The 5,819-nt window shown below is 34.7% G+C and overlaps 1 protein-coding gene across 1 annotated transcript in view; it reads right to left on the reverse strand.

Annotated features, from left to right (window-relative positions):
- Positions 1 to 5,410: 5,410 nt before the first annotated feature.
- The window catches only part of LOC144957327 (uncharacterized), a 10,869-nt gene continuing 10,460 nt past the window's right edge, over positions 5,411 to 5,819 (reverse strand). The window contains exon 3 of the mRNA XM_078888466.1: positions 5,411 to 5,819. This exon is cut by the window's right edge and continues 2,134 nt beyond it. The gene's annotated coding sequence lies outside the window, so the exon portion shown is untranslated.

Genomic DNA, 5,819 nt, shown 5'->3' on the forward strand with positions numbered 1-5,819 from the left:
GCCGATTTTTATCCCTGATTTCTACGTGCCGCCATACCCCATTCAACACGCTATTGTTTTTGTTTTTATCTTTAAATGTTGTCACCAGCACTTGGAATGCCAGCGGCAATTCAATACCAGCATACCTTCTTGTAGTCCCTTAACAAATATAATACAACTTACCAGCTGCCCCCACTTATTATTTTTCGATTATATTATTATGAACTATTATCATCACATGTGTAAAAGAATCAAAACATGAGGAATGAACCGTTGAAGGAAAGGAAGACAAGACGGGGAAAAAGTGGTGGAAGAAAGAAAAGGAAAAGGATAAAAGTTGTCATGAATGTATTTAATCGTTTCTTCAGACCGTCATTCCAACACAAGGCCATTGACCGACGACATTCCTTGCTACCTATACAAATAAACAACTCATCGTCTAACAACAATTATCATAATCATAAATGTCTTAAAGTTGGTTTGCTCAACGCAAGGTCCGTTACTAAAAAGGAAGCCTTAATTGAAAATATTATCATTGAGAAGGATTTGGATATTTTTATTATCACGGAAAGTTGGTTTAAAAACAATGACAGTAAACTGATTCCACGAGGATATAGTTTCATAGCACAGCATCGAAAAACCGGTCGAGGAGGAGGGATTTTTGTTATTCATAAAAAATCCGTTAAACTACAGAAAAACAAGACGCAATCTAGTTACAAAACTTTCGAATCTCTAGATATGACATTAACATCGGAAAGGAATGAGAAGAGCCATCTTGTTGTAATTTATAGACCTCCTCCATCTACAAGGAATAAACTCACACATAATCAATTCTATGACGAAATCGATACGCTCGCGTTAGAAACAAGCACAACCAAAGGTAAAATTTTTATACTGGGCGATTTCAATGTTCACATGGACGATCTAACGGATACAAAATGTTTGAAGTTAAAGGACATTTTAGATAGTCACAATTTAAGACAATATGTAAAGGACGGAACTCACAAGGCGGGGCACATCTTAGACTTAATAATTTCCAGGAAAGATAACAAAATAATTGATAACCTTGACGTTTTGGATCGCACAATTTCAGATCATAACCTGATTGCTTTAAATCTAAAAATCGAATGCAAAACAACCGTCAAGAAAACGATCACATACCGGAAAACAAAATCACTAAATAAAGAAACATTTCAAGAATCCATCAGGTCTTTGGATTACTCGCCTCTGTTAAGAGTTGTGATAATGTTCACGATATGGTAAACACATATAATAATTCACTGAAAACTGTGTTCGATGAGCTGTGCCCATTGGTCACGAAAGAAATTATCCTTCGACCAAACACCGAGTGGTATTGCAACGAGTTACAAACACTAAAACAACTCAGATCTGCCGAACGGATTTGGTGTCAAACCAAATTAGAAATTCATAATCAAATTTATTTAAGACTAAAACACCAACGGAACAAATTAATTCTATCATGTAAAAAACATACATTCAAAATAAAATAACAAGTGCCAAACGAAACTCACGTGAACTGTTCGCCACCCTGAACAAACTGATGAAGGATCACCCTTCAAATAATTTCGAGGACCCTATTGCTACCGCAAATAGTTTCTCTCTACACTTTAGAGATAAAATATCAGGTATTCGGAATAGGTTGGACAAAGAAAAGACAACGAAAGCACAAATAACTGAAACTAATGCACTTCCACCCGGAGCAGCATTCGACGAATTTGAACCCGCCACTGAAACAGAAGTACTGTCTGCGCTGAGACAATGCTCCAAAACAGCCAGCCCAATAGATCCCATTCCTTCATGGCTTGTTCTTTCTAGTGCTAATATTTTGGTTCCCGTTCTTACTCATATTGTAAATGCTAGTTTGTTTATTGGTGAGGTATCTAATAATCTTAAACATGCTATTGTCACACCCATATTAAAGAAATCTAGCCTTGACAAAGAAGACCCAAATAATAATCGACCAGTCTCGAATCTCACCCTCATGTCTAAACTAATTGAGAAAATTGTTGCTTTCAGGCTGAACACGTTTTTGAATGAACACAATTTGTTCTCTCAATTTCAGTCTGCTTATCGCCCCTTTCACAGCACTGAAACTGCTCTTATTAAAATCCACAATGATATCGTAAATCATTTATGTCTGAAAAATGATGATGTTATTATCATACTACTCGACCTTAGTGCGGCTTTTGATACAATAGACCATACTCTTTTAATTGACAGACTTAAGACACTATACGGATCTGGGGGTACTGTTCTTGACTGGTTTTCTTCTTACCTCTCTGACAGAATTCAATCAGTGTCTGTAAACCGACATGACTTTTCTTCTCCTTGTCCCCTATCTTTTGGTGTACCACAGGGTTCAGTTCTGGGACCCTCTTTATTCACCCTCTATATCAGAAAATTAGGTGACCATCTCAAAATATTTTATTAAGTACCATTTTTACGCAGACGACACCCAATTACTGTTTCCCATTAATATCGACAATCATCTCAATGTTATAACGGATATAGAAAATTGTATCTCTGAAATTAGTGACTGGATGTGTTGCAATAAACTCAGGTTAAATGAAAACAAAACAGAGGTGTTGCAAATTACAAGACGGGGCCTCGTGGACATTTCCACGCTGAACCTGAATCTTTCTGAGTGTGTAATTCCCATCACTAAAGAACCTGTGAGAAACTTAGGAGTTTTATTCGATACCAAATTAAACATGTCTGCCCATGTCACTAATGTAACTAGATCCTGCAATCTTTATCTTAGATCTATTGGTGCTATTAGAAGGCTTCTTGATATTGATACTACTAAACTTCTTGTGGTCTCTTTGATTCTTACCCGCCTTGATTATTGCAATAACTTGCTCTATGGTTGTGATAATAATGTCATTAATCGACTCGAAAAGATACAGAACAAAGCAGTTCGATTGGTAACGTTATCAAAAAAGCGCGAGCATATAACCCCGATTTAGGAGGACCTACACTGGCTACCTGTAAAGTTTAGAATTGAATTTAAAATACTCACCCATGTTTTCAATTGCTTAAACAATTCTGCCCCTGTTTACCTTCAGGAACTTATCCACCTTTATGAACCCAGTCGAAATTTAAAATCTGCTAATTTAAATATCCTAAGGGAACCCCCAAAATCGTTAGTTTTTCATGAGAAATCCTTTGACCACCATGCCCCCCGACTGTGGAACTCCATCAATATTGAAACTAAAAATAGTGAAAATCCACTTATCTTTAGAAAACGGTTAAAAACTGAGCTTTTCTGTAGGGCATATAATTTGGACTCTTAGTATGTATTGTATTATAATATATTATGTTGTCATTGAATTTGTGTGGTTTTTAACATGCCAGTTCTATATTTTTATATCATACATGATGTGTTGATGTAAAGCGCCAGTGAGCAACTCTAAATTGGAACTGGGCGCTATATAAGTTCATTATATTATTATTATATTATTATTATTATTTTCTTCTGGGGATATACGGGACACGTGGCGGGGGCTTAAAACTGCTGTTAACTATAATCCAAAGCCCACGATTATATCAGAAGATATCGAAATTGACACTCTAAATAAATTTTATTCACGTTTCGACACAGCAAACAAATTTGATATTGAAAATGAAATACATAAATTAGACAGGGCTTTGGAAGATGAAATGACTATTGAGGTCAGTGAAGAAGAAACGAGATTCGTATTTTCGAAACTAAACGAGAGGAAGGCTGCTGGGCCGGATGGATTGAAAGGAAAATTATTAAAAGAATGTGCCCATCAGCTTTCCCCCATTTATACACATATTTTAACTGGTCCCTCCAATGCGTTTCGATCCCTGAAATTTGGAAAACTTCAAAAATTATTCCTGTTCCAAGAAAAGAAAAACTTGAATCTATGAACGATCTCAGATCTGTTACACTGACTTCAATAGTCATGAAATCTTTAGAAAAACTTGTTCTTGTTAAAATTAGGAACCAGTTTATGCCATTGAGCGATAGTCATCAATTTGCTTACAAACCAGGACGTGGCGTAGAGGATGCCATTTTGCTGTTTACAAACAACATCTACAGGCATCTGGATCACGCTAAGAGCTATTGCAGATTGCTTTTGCAGATTTTTCTTCAGCGTTCAATACAATGCATCCTCAGTTGGTTGTTCAAAAATTGACTAGTCTGAATTTAAACAAGTATATAATTGCTTGGGTGCTCGAATTTCTTACGGATAGAGCACAATATGTTCAATTAGGACAAAACATATCTTCCTGTATAACTACAAATACTGGTGCTCCTCAAGGTTGTGTATTGTCCCCTGTATTATTCACAATATACACGAATGACTGTAGAAGTCAAAACCTGAGTGTCCCTTTAATAAAGTTTGCAGATGATACCGCTCTTCAATGCCTCATAGCAAATGGCAACGAAGTGGCTTATAGGCAAGAAATTAATAGATTTGTGTCTTGGTGTGATGCCCACCACCTAGAGCTTAACATAAGCAAGACAAAGGAGCTAGTGATTGACTTTAGGAGAGTGAAGGAACCGATAGAACCGTTAAAATTAAAGGACCAATTCGTCCAGCGAGTTCCTCACTACAAATACCTTGGTGTAACAATTGATGACAGGCTCAAGTGGGATGAACACTCGAAAATAATTAGGCATAAGATGTGCAGAGGTACATATTTTTTATCAAAACTCTCTCAGTTTAGAATAGATAAAACCCTCTGCACATTAGTTTATAGAGCAGTAATCGAAAGTGTTTTGTCATTTTGTATAACAGCTTGGGGAGGCAAGTGCTTAGCAGTGGAAAGGAACAAAATAAATTCAAATATTAAAAAATCCATTAAACGCTATATAAATGATGTTGACGATGTAGATCTTTTATACGAGAAATGTTGTATAAATAAAATAACTAAAATATTAAATGACCAGTATCATCCACTAAGACCATCAGTTATTATGTCAGAAAGAAGTGGTCGCCCTTTCTCTATTTCAACAAAAACAGAGAGACACCGAAAATCTTTTCTGCCGTCCAGTATTAGGCTTTATAACAACAAGAAATAATCATTTTATATAATTATTTCGCATTTTTACTTTCAAAAAATTTAAATATTAATTTATTAATTTATTTGTTTTGCAATCTTTTCAATTTTCAATTTATAGTGACAGTTTTAACTATTTTACAGTGTTGAAATTATTCATATTATAAAGCGCAGCTCTGGTTATGGAGCTGTTCCTTTTTTATATATACATCCTATTTCCATTGTATTTTTATCTTATTGTGTAAATTATAACACGTCTGTACAAAAAAAATCCTTTTTGAGATGCAATAAAGCATTATTATTATTATTATTATTATTATTATTATTATTATTATTATTATTATTATTATTATTATTATTATTATTATTATTATTATTATTATTATTATTATTATTATAGTATAAACATTCTAGTTGTACAATTAAAAGGACTTGGGGAAAAGTAAGACAAAGGGGAAATTGTTCAAATAAGGAATAGATCTATATTCCAGTGTACTTAGTTTGAGATCACATAAACGTCTCATCCAGACATCAGTACAAGATCCCACTAAGAGGAATACACTCAAACGTTTACAAATCATATGTTAAAAAAAAAAATAAGAATACATAACAGAGAGATGATTTATTGAAAAAAAATCAATCTCCCAAAACTATTACAATACATACGACTGATTACCTCCCAGCCAAGGACTCAGGCCAGGGCCAGGACAAAACCAAGTAATCTCATGCCAAGACAAAGACAAAAAGCAATTGAAAAACAGACACGGGTGGATAGAAGACACTGCAAG

This window comes from Berghia stephanieae, chromosome 11 (assembly GCF_034508935.2).
Source record: "Berghia stephanieae isolate SIO BIC M18660-M18661 chromosome 11, UCSD_Bste_1.3, whole genome shotgun sequence".
Lineage (NCBI taxonomy): Eukaryota > Metazoa > Mollusca > Gastropoda > Nudibranchia > Aeolidiidae > Berghia > Berghia stephanieae.